Below are 14,164 nucleotides of genomic sequence, written 5' to 3' on the forward strand. Positions count from 1 at the left end.
AACTACTTAAGGTGTCAAAGGGGCTCCAGATAGGTCGTGAATGAGACTGATGATTGGGGCCGGTTCAGCAGTAGTTTGGGTCTCAATCTTCTGGGCCTTTCTCCCCAGCCTAACTCCAGCAGACAGGATCAGAAACCAATTGAAGCTCCAGAATGCTGGTTCTTGCACCGCCAGGCATGAATGGGATTTTCCGTCGGAATTGATGGGGGCTGTAGAATATGGACTGGCATGTTCAGACTACACAAATGCTGGGATGCAGTGCTACTATGGTGATGTCAAGTTGGTGATTTATTGCAAAAGCTAAGGCAGGATCTGACTGCAAATTTTAAAAAACAAATTTGCATGCAACCCCAGAGGCCGCCGATTACACTACGCTGCAGCAAACGCCTGTCACAGCCATCGTCCATTACCCTTGGCGGGCTCTGTGATGGCTGGGATGGCTGGGAGGAATCCAGCCAAGATCCTCCTTAAAATATGTTACTCAATCTGATCGCTGAAAATTGGCCAGTGTCAGGATGCAAGACAGTGGTAGGCACAAAGCCCATCCTACTGATTGTAGGCCAGCAGTCCACTGGAGTGCAAAACCGTGGCTCATATCTCCCCATAGCAATTAGTGGTTCTGGTTTCCCCAAGTCTACTACAGTTTCACACATGGATATATGGACAATGTAACCATGTTGCAATTTTTCACCTTAGCACCTTCCCGCATTCTATATTTTCCTTAATCTTTCTTCAACTATAATTATTCCTAACCCCTATCCCATTTGTTCGATGGGAAATCACCCCAGCCCTCCCAAGCTTACGAGTGTGATTTCTAAATCCAATAACAAAACTATCAGAATTTTACCGAGGCATCAGCAATGTTTATGAATTGGAGTGATTTGGAAGCATCATTTGATTAATAGGCTATGGGGCCGAAATTCACCGTCCCTGAAGGGATGGCTACCGCAGGGTTTGAGCAGCCGATCGGAAAAAATCCATATTCAGCTCTGGGGGGATTTGAGCGATGCGCACTTCCGCCGGAAGCGGCGCGGTGAAGCCGTGCTAAAGGAATTAGTGGCGCGGTGAGGTCATCAATGGGCGGGCCACTGGAAAACTGCCATGCCCGCGAAATTCACCAGCAAAAACCGAGGACTTCTTCAGGCAGTGACCCCGCGAGGTTTACCAGTCGGTGTACAAGTGCAACACCACCGGAGCTTTACCGCGATCGGGTCCATTTGGTAGGGAAATAGTTTTATTATATATTAGTGTTTTTAGTTCAAATTCCAGCATCCACAGTATTTTGCTTTTGAAATAGTTTTATTAATTGTTTTCGCTCCATTAAACCTGCTGAGTGCTGCTAAGAGGTTTTCACAGACTTTTGTACAACTTTCAGGTCTGACTCTTTAGTGGAGTCCTGTGGACTGCAGAGACCTGCTTAGCAGGGTTCACACTGAGGATGGGAGGAGTGTTGGGAAGGCGACACCTGGTACACCTGCTCAGAAGCAGGAGAAGGTGTCGCCGTCAGCACTGTGCAGACAGGCAGCGGGCAAAGGAGGCAGCAGCCATGATTCGTTCATTCTGCACCAGACCAGTGTGCCCGCCATCTTCACCGGCATGAATCAGGATTGGATATCCCCCGTCCACTTGTCTGCTCACTCCACTGCGGAACCCCAGGACAGCGCCAGAGCATGCGTACAATGACGCTCATTGTGTCACCAGGTGCATCATCGAGCAGTGCATAGGCATCCTTAAGCAAAGATTCCGGTGCCTGGACCACTCTGGTGGCACCTTGCAGTACTCTCCTCAACGGGTCTACATAATCGTCGTGGTCTGCTGCATGCTGCACAACCTGGCCATCATGAGGGGACAGCCGCTGGAGGTCGAGCCAGCAGTACCACCTGAGGAGGAGGAGGAGGAGGAGGAGGAGGCACAGGAGGAGGAGGAGGATCCCCGTCGTCCCAGAGACAGGAGGCGTCGTCCCCATCGCCACTCTGGAAGGGAGGTGCAGCTGCATGTCATAGCTGCTCCCTTCAGATAATCCCATCCACACATGATCCTTCAGCTCCCACTTTCAATGGCCATCGCAATGAGTGCCTTCACGCACAATTGCCCACTCTCAAATGAAACACCTGGCCAGATATATGTGCTAAAAATAAAAATAAAAATAAAAATTGAATAATCCAATTATTCAAATCACTGCAAAAACAGACCATAAAGAACTATAATAATACTGTAATCAATTTTTACCCCTGTGCATCTCACTATAACACCTGTTATGCATGACTACCCTAACACTACATCTAACTGTCACTCTTGTGGCTGCATCATGGGTCCGGGAAGGCTGCTGTGGTTGTTCTCTGGAACCTACAGCTGTCCTTCTAGGACGCCCTGGAACACCTCTGGGCCTGGAAGGACCAGGTGCAGACTGGCCAGCACCCTCCTGGGAGGGTGCGTCCTCACATATATAAAGGTGCCTGACACCTCCCCTGCAATCTCCCTCCATGCATTACGTACTGGCGGTCTGCCAGGTCTCCCCACGTTAGGAAACAGTATTCTTCTTTTGTCCTTCACAATGACCATCAGTGTCTCCAGCTCCATATCAGTGAACCTGTTGGCTCTCCTTGCACCTCTTACACCAACCATCCTTCCAACCTCCTTCCCCCCTCAAACCCTGGCCTTTAAAAAGGCAGCTGGCTCATTAGAAACCCTTACCTGCATGCTGAATTTCTCAGGGGTGATAACGCTCAAATTAAGACAGCCACATGGCTGAAAAATCCACTTTGGAAGAGTTCATTAGCGCTGGAAGCCATTTGTTCACTTTTGGAGCTGAATATGGGGTGGCCCAGCCACAAAAAGTTTCGGTGCTAATGGCCACAAAAAGGTGGGCGGAGCAGCAGCTTTGCAGCGGTACTGAATTTCGGGTCCTATATCTATAATGTTATATTGCACCCATTAGTGCAATTTTGTTGCAAATTAACAAAGATGTGTGGAAGTAGTTGCACTTAAAATATTTTCTTGCAACTGTTGGGAAAGACAGAGCTGTGCATATACATACACTAATTCCTAACGTCTGACTAACAGTAAGTTTTCTAATGAAAGAAAAGAGGAGGGTGGTCAGTCAGCTCTTTCCAATGATCAAAAAGTGGATTACAGTACAGCAGACCACCTGAGATTAAAAAGTGAGAGTTACAAAGAAGGCTACACACATGGCTACATTACAACTGTAGCCAATATCTAGCAATGGTGATGGAGTGAGACGGTTCTTATGGGTGGTGTCCCAACAAAGAGATGATCTCATTAAACTTGATATTGAAAATAAAACATCAAACATGCACTGTAAAGAACAAAAAAGTCATATGAATTTTAGTAGGAGTCAGAATAAGAGCAATCCAGATGAACTAGTATAATAAAAGTACAGAACACAAAGCCCTCTGCTGACTTAAGTCTGTACTTCATTTAGTCAGTTAATGCATTGCTTCACTATATTTGTGCTTTAACAGACATTTTTATAGTTCCTTCCAATGATTCTTTCATAAATGGCTTATTGAATAAAAAAACCAGAAAGTGATGTTGAATTTATTCACGACATTGATTAGGCCACACTTGATTGATTAGGCAGTTCTTCTCACTATTATAAGAAGGATATTGAAGAGTATAGTGAAGATGACAAGAAGGATATCAGATCTGATAGATTATAGTTGTGAGAAAAGCTGAAAAAAATGGAATGTTTTTCATTGGAGCAGAGAAGATTAAGTGGGATTTAATAGATGTTTTAAGATAGTAAACACTGAAATAAAAATGCCAACAGCAGACCTAAAAAATCAGCAGTTTAGGGATGGAATTCCGGAGCATTGCTAGACAGTTGAAGGCACGGCCGCACAAGCGGCCAGAGTACAAATAATGGAGAGTTTGGGGAGGGTTATAGCACTGGACAAGGTTATAGGAATAAGGAAGGGCAAGGCAATGGAGGGATTTAAATTCAAGGATGATCATTTTAAATTTCGGGCATTGGGAGACCAGGAACCAACGTAGGTCAGCAAGTGGTGATGGGTGAGCAGGACCTGGTGCAGGATAGGACTTGGAGTTTATAATGGACAGAAATTTATGGAGGTGGAGGACATGAGCCCACTCAGAAAAACATTATAATTGTCATCTGGTTGCGACAAAGGGATAGATGAGGGTTTTAGGGCTGAGATGGAGCAGAGGCATGTTATGCAACTGGAAGTAGGCGGTCTTTAAGATGAAGAGGATATGGGGTCAGAAGCTCAGCTCAGTAGTATAGGATACTGGAGATTGTGAACAGTCTGGTTCAGTCTGAGACCGTGGCAAAGGTACAGATTTTGTGGCAGGGGCTGAAGACAATAGCTTCAGTTCTACTAATGTTTAGCTGGAGGGAAATGAAGATCATCCAAGACTGGATGTCAAACAAGCAGTGTGACAGTAGAGAAGAAGTGAAAGTATCAAGAGAACTGATGGAGAGGTGGAGCTGGGTGTCATCAGCATTCATGCAGAAGCTGACCCCATGTCTCTGAGTGATATCCCCAAAGGGCAACATGTAGATGAGGAAGAGAAGGGGGCCAATGAATGGATGCTCGGGAGACTCCCAAGGTGACGGTTTAGGGGTGGGAAGGGAAGCCATTGGTAATGATGCTCTGCCTGTGATTTGATAGGTAAGAATGAAACCAAGCAAGGGCAGGCCACTGAGCTGAACAACAGAGGAGGTTAGAGGAGGATTATGTGGTCAACTGTGTTAAAGGCTGCAAAGAGGTTAAGGAGGAGTGCATAGATAATACATCACTGTTGCAGGCACTGAGATTGTTGTTCATAACTTTGCTCATTTCAGTGCTGTGAGAGAAGTAGAAAGCTACTCAGAGGGCTTGTGTGAGTGACAAGATTTTATATCTAGCTGTTGAAGAAAGATAGAAGTTAGCATTCCAACAATTTTAAAATTTTGTTAAGCCAACATTAAAGGATAGATGTAGGTTTGTGTGGCTGCACTTCAAGTTGCCCTCCATCATGTGTAGTAATAAACTTCAAAGTCTTAGTGTCTACTGCCCAGAGTCAGCTGGCCTGACTCACTTCAAATGTAAAATGTAAAATTATAGAGTGCCTTTCACGACCACCATTTGTCTCAAAGCGCTTTACAGCCAATGAAGTACTTTTGGAGTATAGTCACTGTTGTAATGCGGGAAATGGTTTGCCACCCACATACTATCAGAGTTCCAGAGCCTGTTTTTGCATGTTACATTCACAAGTGGAGGATCATAAAGAACCTGAAAGCTATCAGTGAGTAATAAGATCTATTTGTGGATGGGTATGGCACACGTGTAGGATGCTTTCAGTTTTGCAGAGTAATCAGAAAGGAAGTGGCAAAATTTTGCTCTCATGGGGAATGTGTAGGGCAGAATATGGCTTTTTACGGGATTGCAATGTGTCATAAAGCTTGGGAAATGTACTTAACTTGTTTTACATAGAATTTTCTACGTTTTTCTCACCACCCACCTGACTACCGACATCACCAAAAGCACCCATGCTTTTTGAATGCAGCACTTACTGTCATTTATGCAAGGTTATGTGATGTCACTGACATGACTACTAACTACTGATCCTGCACTACTCCCTGTCACTGGTAGAGGGCTTGCTCTTACAATGCTCAGTGAGTAAGTAAGTAAGTTGAAATGGGTCATGAATGCATCTTGAGCAACAATGTGGCCCATGGTACCTGAAGCATTGTAATGTTTCAGGCTCCTATGATATTATGTATGGCAGTTTGATGCCGACTACACTAAATATACGGCTATCTGGTCAGGAATTGCTTAGGATTCGGGGAGTGTAATGTATTTGCTTCATGGATTCTTTGCTTAAGAATTCATAGCAACACATTGCTAATAAGAATTAGTTGGTCTATTAGCAAAAGGTTTAACAATCACACTACATATTATCGGTTCATCCACCAGGCTCACAACCACCTGCCTCATTGTGGTTCTGCCGAACCCAACTGGCTGGGGTTTTATTGATTTTTATGGACATAGAAACATAGAAACATAGAAAATAGGTGCAGGAGTAGGCCATTCGGCCCTTCTAGCCTGCACCGCCATTCAATGAGTTCATGGCTGAACATGCAACTTCAGTACCCCATTCCTGCTTTCTCACCATACCCCTTGATTCCCCTAGTAGTAAGGACTTCATCTAACTCCTTTTTGAATATATTTAGTGAATTAGCCTCAACAACTTTCTGTGGTAGAGAATTCCACAGGTTCACCACTCTCTGGGTGAAGAAATTCCTCCTCATCTCGGTCCTAAATGGCTTCCCCCTTATCCTTAGACTGTGACCCCTGGTTCTGGACTTCCCCAACATTGGGAACATTCTTCCTGCATCTAACCTGTCTAACCCCGTCAGAATTTTAAACGTTTCTATGAGGTCCCCTCTCATTCTTCTGAACTCCAGTGAATACAAGCCCAGTTGATCCAGTCTTTCTTGATAGGTCAGTCCCGCCATACCGGGAATCAGTCTGGTGAACCTTCGCTGCACTCCCTCAATAGCAAGAATGTCCTTCCTCAGGTTAGGAGACCAAAACTGTACACAATACTCCAGGTGTGGCCTCACCAAGGCCCTGTACAATTGTAGCAACACCTCCCTGCCCCTGTACTCAAATCCCCTCGCTATGAAGGCCAACATGCCATTTGCTTTCTTAACCGCCTGCTGTACCTGCATGCCAACCTGCATGACATCACATAACTGGCTAAGCCACTCCCAACTCAACAGGTCTACAGACCTGTGAGCATACTCATAGTTGCATACATTACAGGAAGCATGTGCATCAATTATGCATAAAGTTTAATAAGGCCCCAAATACTATGCTCTGCAATGTGACCAAAGCCTTGGCCCAATGGAGTCGAAATCCTCAGGAATAGAATTGAGACCATACATGAGAGATGGTACTTTTAAAGTACCCATGGTTTCCATCAACCACTCTGGCTGTTTGCTCAGGCTGAGCCAGGTGTTGTATTTCTTCGATCGTGAGCTGAGCTTCCAGTGCCACATTAGGCCCATCATCAACAGCAGTTTCTTACACCTCTCCAACATTGCCCTATTGCATCCCAGGGGATTTGCAGGATCTTGCGGAGACATCGTTGGTGGTATTTCTCCAGCAATTTGAGGTGTCTGCTGTATATGGTCCATTGGTGTATATGGTCTGCTGTATATGGCAGTCGACAAGGACCCACACAAGAGATTAATGTGCAAAGTTAAAGCACATGAGATTGGGGGTAGTGAGCTGACGTGGATTGAGAACTGGTTGGCAGACAGGAAGCAAAGAGTAGGAGTAAATGGGTACTTTTCAGAATGGCAGGCAGTGACTAGTGGGGTACCGCAAGGTTCTGTGCTGGGGCCCCAGCTGTTTACATTGTACATTAATGATTTGGACGAGGGGATTAAATGTAGTATCTCCAAATTTGCGGATGACACTAAGTTGGCTGGCAGTGTGAGCTGCGAGGAGGATGCTGTGAGGCTGCAGAGTGACTTGGATAGGTTAGGTGAGTGGGCAAATGCATTGCAGATGAAGTATAATGTGGATAAATGTGAGGTTATCCACTTTGGTGGCAAAAACAGAGAGACAGACTATTATCTGAATGGTGACAGATTAGGTAAAGGGGAGGTGCAACAAGACCTGGGTGTCATGGTACATCAGTCATTGAAGGTTGGCATGCAGGTACAGCAGGTGGTTAAGAAAGCAAATGACATGTTGGCCTTCAGAGCGAGGGGATTTGAGTACAGGGGCAGGGAGGTGTTACTACAGTTGTATAGGGCCTTGGTGAGGCCACACCTGGAGTATTGTGTACAGTTTTGGTCTCCTAACTTGAGAAAGGACATTCTTGCTATTGAGGGAGTGCAGCGAAGGTTCACCAGACTGATTCCTGGGATGGCGGGACTGACATAGACATAGAAAATAAGTGCAGGAGTAGGCCATTCGGCCCTTTGAGCCTGCAGCGCCATTCAATGAGTTCATGGCTGAACATGCAACCTCAGTACCCCATTCCTGCTTTCTCGCCATACCCCTTGATCCGCCTAGTAGTAAGGACTATAGAAACATAGAAAATATTGACATATCAAGAAAGACTGGATCAACTGGGCTTGTATTCACTGGAGTTCAGAAGAATGAGGGGAGATCTCATAGAAACGTTTAAAATTCTGACGGGTTTAGACAGATTAGATGCAGGAAGAATGTTCCCAATGTTGGGGAAGTCAAGAACAAGGGGTCACAGTCTAAGGATAAGGGGTAAGCCATTTAGGACCGAGATGAGGAGAAACTTCTTCACCCAGAGAGTGGTGAACCTGTGGAATTCTCTACCATAGAAAGTTGTTGAGGCCAATTCACTAAATATATTCAAAAAGGAGTTAGATGTAGTCCTTACTACTAGGGGGATCAAGGGGTATGGTAAGAAAGCAGGAATGGGGTACTGAAGTTGCATGTTCAGCCATGAACTCATGGAATGGCGGTGCAGGCTCGAATGGCCTACTCCTGCACCTATTTTCTATGTTTCTATGTCTTTGAGCCATACAGGAGGGCAGGTATCATGACAGCCCTGTAGACCATAATCTTGGTGTGAGATTTGAGGGCCTGATCCTCGAACACTCTCTTCATGAGGCAGCCGAAGGCTGCGCTGGCGCACAGGAGCCGGTTTTGGACCTCGTCATCGATGTCTGCCCTTGCTGATAGTAGGCTCCCGAGGTATGGAAAGTGGTCCACATTGTCCAATGGCCCTGTGGATTAAGAACATCTGGGAGGGCGCTGAGCACCTCGAGTCTCGTCGCCGAGAGCATGCAGAAACCAAACGCAGACAGTGGAAGGAGCGTGCAGCACCCCTTTCTCCCCACCCACCCTTTCCTTCAACAACCGTCTGTCCCACCTGTGACAGAGACTGTAATTCACATATTGGATTGTACAGTCACCTGGGAACTCACTTTTAGAGTGGAAGCAAGTCTTCCTTGATTTCGAGAAACTGCCTATGATGATGATTGCATCCCTACTTAGTTCTGTCCCCTGCTGAATCAATGCCTTTGAATGTCAATTTCTCTAATGGTCTGCTATTTGTGTCCTCTTCTGCACAAATTCCTGCAGATCCATTACCCACTTCCTACACAGCCCCATGGCTATTGCTCAGATTTCAAAGATTCGCATTACATAAGAACATAAGAATTAGGAACAGGAGTAGGCCATTTAGCCCCTCAAGCCTGCTCCGCCACTCAACAAGATCATGGCTGATCTGGCCATGGACTCAGCTCCACTTACCCGCCCTCTCCCCGTAACCCTTAATTCCCTTATTGCTTAAAAATCTATCTATCTGTGATTTGAATACATTCAATGAGCTAGCCTCAACTGCTTCCTTGGGCAGAGAATTCCACAGATTCACACCCCTCTGGGAGAAGAAATTCCTTCTCAACTCGGTTTTAAATTGGCTCCCCCGTATTTTGAGGCTGTGCCCCCTAGTTCTAGTCTCCCCGACCAGTGGAAACAACCTCTGCCTCTATCTTGTCTATCCCTTTCATCACTTTAAATGTTTCTATAAGATCACCCCTCATCCTTCTGAACTCCAACGAGTAAAGACCCAGTCTACTCAATCTATCATCATAAGGTAACCCCCTCATCTCCAGAATCAGCCAAGTGAATCGTCTCTGTACCCCCTCCAAAGTTAGTATATCCTTCCTTAAGTAAGGTGACAACAACTGCACGCAGTACTCCAGGTGCGGCCTCACCAATACCATGTACAGTTGCAGAAGGACCTCCCTGCTTTTGTACTCCATCCCTCTCGCAATGAAGGGCAACATTCCATTCGCCTTCCTGATTACCTGCTGCACCTGCAAACTAACTTTTTGGGATTCATGCACAAGGACTCCCAGGTCCCTCTGCACCACAGCATGTTGTAATTTCTCCCCATTCAAATAATATTCCCTTTTACTGTTTTTTTTTCCAAGGTGGATGACCTCACATTTTCCGACATTGTATTCCATCTGCCAAACCTTAGCCCATTCGCTTAGCCTATCTAAATCTCTTTGCAGCCTCTCTGTGTCCTCTACACAACCCGCTTTCCCACTAATCTTTGTGTCATCTGCAAATTTTGTTACACTACACTCTGTCCCCTCTTCCAGGTCATCTATGTATATTGTAAACAGTTGTGGTCCCAGCACCGATCCCTGTGGCACACCACTAACGACCGATTTCCAACCCGAAAAGGACCCATTTATCCTGACTCTCTGCTTTCTGTTAGCCAGCCAATTCTCGATCCATGCTAATACACTTCCTCTGACTCTGTGTACCTTTATCTTCTGCAGTAACCTTTTGTGTGGCACCTTATCGAATGCCTTTTGGAAATCTATATACACCACATCCATCGGTATACCTCTATCCATCATGCTCGTGATATCCTCAAAGAATTCCAGTAAATTAGTTAAACATGATTACCCCTTCATGAATCCATGTTGCGTCTGCTTGATTGCACTATTCCTATCGAGATGTCCCGCTATTTCTTCCTTAATGATAGCTTCAAGCATTTTCCCCACTACAGATGTTAAACTAACTGGCCTATAGTTACCTGCCTTTTGTCTGCCCCCTTTTTTAAACAGAGGCGTTATATTAGTTGCTTTCCAATCTGATGGTACCTCCCCAGATTCCAGAGAATTTTGGTAGATTATAACCAATGCATCTGCTATAACTTCCGCCATCTCTTTTAATACCCTGGGATGCATTTCATCAGAACCAGGGGACTTGTCTACCTTGAGATCCATTAGCCTGTCCAGCACTACCCCCCTAGTGATAGTGATTGTCTCAAGGGCCTCCCTTCCCACATTCCCGTGACCAGCAATTTTTGGCATGGTTTTTGTGTCTTCCACTGTGAAGACCAAAGCAAATCCCTGCACAGCCATTCCATATCCTGTTAGGTCAATCTTCTTCAGCAATATGGCCAAGCCCACAACACAGGGACCTGGGGGTACATGTGCATGAAACACAAAAGGATAGTATGCAGGTACAGCAAGTGATCAGGAAGGCCAATAGAATCTTGGCCTTTATTGCAAGGGGGGTAGAGTATAAAAGCAGGGAAGTCTTGCTACAGCTATATAAGTTATTGGTGAGGCCACACCTGGAATACTGCGTGCAGTTTTGGTTTCCATATTTATGAAAGGATATACTTGCTTTGGAGGCAGTTCAGAGAAGGTTCACTAGGTTGATTCTGGGGATGAGGGGGTTGACTTATGAGGAAAGGTTGAGTAGGCTGGGCCTCTACTCATTGGAATTCAAAAGAATGAGATGTGATCTTATCAAAACGTATAAGATTATGAGGGGGCTTGATAAGGTGGATGCAGAGAGGATATTTCCACTGATGGGGGAGACCAGAACTAGAGGGCACGATCTTAGAATAAGGGGCCGCTCATTTAAAACAGAGATGAGGAGAAATTTCTTCTGTGGAATTTGCTGCCTCAAAAAGCTGTGGAAGCTGGGACATTGAATAAATTTAAGACAGAAATAGACAGTTTCTTAAACGATAAGGGGATAAGGGGTTATGGGGAGCAGGTGGGGAAGTGGAGCTGAGTCCATGATCAGATCAGCCATGATCTTATTGAATGGCGGAGCAGGCTTGAGGGGCCGTATGGTCTACTCCTGTTCCTATTTCTTATGTTCTTATGTAACTGCCATATTTCTGATGCATGGTTACTTATTGTCCCCTCTACTCCACCAATGAAGGCTGTTATTTCACCATTACATCCTCTTGTGGCCTTTGTTTGAAAGCAGGTCGATTACACAACTCAGTAGGGATCTCTGCCCTGTACCATTTAACCCCCTATTAATCATTACTACTACTCCTTCCTCACCAGTGGTTGGTGCCTCACCTTCTGTTTAGTCACCCACATCAATATTTACACCTCCATGGTATGTAACTGTCGGTGCCTGCTTCAGGCACGGGTAGTGATGATTGGTGCTCCATTGCATGGTGCTTTTGAGTCGCAGCTAATGGCACACTTATTTCTCTTTGCTCTGTGAAAAGAGCAGATGGTATATATTATGTTAAGTATACAAGCCTGCTTATACATTTTGGTAGTACATTATTACGCACTTGGGCACAGTGAGTGTGAATACTTTCAAGTAATGTATATCCTGAATATTATAAAATCTGATTAATATGGTACTTACCGCTAGTCATGATCGCTCCTCCTATTTTCACAGACCCAAAGCCTTCAAAACTTCCTCCCTACCAAATCTACCATTGTTTGTTCATATTGTGTCATAACAGATCTGAATGTATTAAGAACATAAGATCATAAGAAATAGGAACAGGAGTAGGCCATACGGCCCCTCGAGCCTGCTCCGCCATTCAATAAGATCATAGCTGATCTGATCATAGACTGAGCTCCACTTCCCTGCCCATTCCCCATAACCCCTTATCCACTTATCATTTAAGAAACTGTCTATTTCTGTCTTAAATTTATTCAATGTCCCAGCTTCCACAGCTCTCTGAGGCAATGAATACCACAGATTTACAACCCTCTCAGAAGAAATTTCACCTCAGCTCAGTTTTAAATGGGCGGCCCCTTATTCTAAGATCATGCCCTCTAGTTCTAGTCTCTTCCATCAGTGGAAACATCCTCTCTGCATCCACCTTGTCAAGCCCCCGCATAATCTTATACATTTTGATAAGATCACCTCTCATTCTTCTGAATTCCAATGAGTAGAGGCCCAGCCTACTCAACCTTTCCTCATAAGTCAACCCCTTCATCTCCGGAATCAACCTAGTGAACCTTCTCTGAACTGCCTCCAAAACAAGTATATCCTTTCATAAATATGGAAACCAAAACTGCACGCAGTATTCCAGGTGTGGCCTCACCAAAACCTTGTCTAGCTGTAGCAAAACTTTCCTGCTTTTATACTCCATCCCCTTTACAATAAAGGCCAAGATACCATTGACCTTTCTGATCACTTGCTGTACCTGCATACTATCCTTTTGTGTTTCATGCACAAGTATCCCCAGGTCCCCCTGTACTGCAGCATTTTGCAATCTTTCTCCATTTAAGTAATAACTTGCTCTTTGATTTTTTTTCTGCCAAAGTTCATGACCTCACACTTTCCGACATTATACTCCATCTGCCAAATTTTTGCCCACTCACTTAGCCTGTCTATGTCCTTTTGCAGATTGTTTGTGTCCTCCTCACACATTGCTTTTCCTCCCATCTTTGTACTGTCGGCAAACTTGGCTACGTTACACTCAGTCCCTTCTTCCAAGTCGTTAATATAGATTGTAAATAGTTGGGGTCCCAGCACTGATCCCTGCGGCACCCCACTAGTTACTGGTTGCCAACCTGTGAATGAACCATTTATGCACTGTGTCCTTTGGCTACACGCAAGTTGTGCTTTAATTATAAGAACTCTGAGTGTTGAGGTGTTTGCCGACACAAGTGACAAAATTGTAAAGTGTTCCATACTGGAGCAGTAACAAATAGATGAACACAACATTTACTCAAAAGATAAAGAAATAATACGTAACTTGGAGGGCATTTTGGGGGTGATCTTCGACTTCCATCCGAAACTGGCACAAAGTCGCTGGTGCGGCTACACTGCCCACTAAAAACCTGTGTCAATATCCTGAACCATTTTTTGATTCAGTCATCATTTAAATGGCACTGATGACTTGTGGGTGCCAAGTGGACACCTGCTTCAATTTACCAGCTGCAGGAGGGCAAGGAAATCAGGGTGTTCCCCTGCTGAGGTGGCCGGCAGTTTGGACTTGGGGTGAGGGGCGGGGTCAGGTAAAGATCCAGGGTGGGGCTTCGTATGGCCCGGCAGTGGGCTGTAATTATTTTGCAGGCCAAGAAGGAGCAATCCTGCTCTTTCTGGCCCTATAAAATGTAAAATTTCTTCATCCGTTTTATTGAAGGTCTTCCAACGATCCCTTTTAAAAAACCCAGGTTAGGCCCTCAATGTCTTCGGCAAATGGATGAAGTGTGCACTGCACGTGCTGCACCCATTTGTATCTGAAAATTGCAATCGAGGTCCGACATCCCGAGTTGAATATTTGAGCAGCCTCCAGCCGGAAAAAGGCAGGCAGGCCAGTCGTCCACTTACACGCCTGCCTGAAAACTGCATCAGGCTGGCCTTTGGCATCAATGGGGTGCCCAAAGTGCACCACCCCC

The 14,164-nt window shown here is 45.2% G+C and overlaps 1 protein-coding gene across 1 annotated transcript in view; it reads left to right on the top strand.

Moving 5' to 3' along the window:
* Nucleotides 1-14,164, top strand: part of adamts9 (ADAM metallopeptidase with thrombospondin type 1 motif, 9) — a 462,662-nt gene that overhangs the window by 251,668 nt on the left and 196,830 nt on the right. The window lies entirely within an intron of this gene.

The sequence above is a fragment of the Pristiophorus japonicus genome, chromosome 12, assembly GCF_044704955.1.
Source record: "Pristiophorus japonicus isolate sPriJap1 chromosome 12, sPriJap1.hap1, whole genome shotgun sequence".
In the NCBI taxonomy this organism is placed as follows: domain Eukaryota; kingdom Metazoa; phylum Chordata; class Chondrichthyes; family Pristiophoridae; genus Pristiophorus; species Pristiophorus japonicus.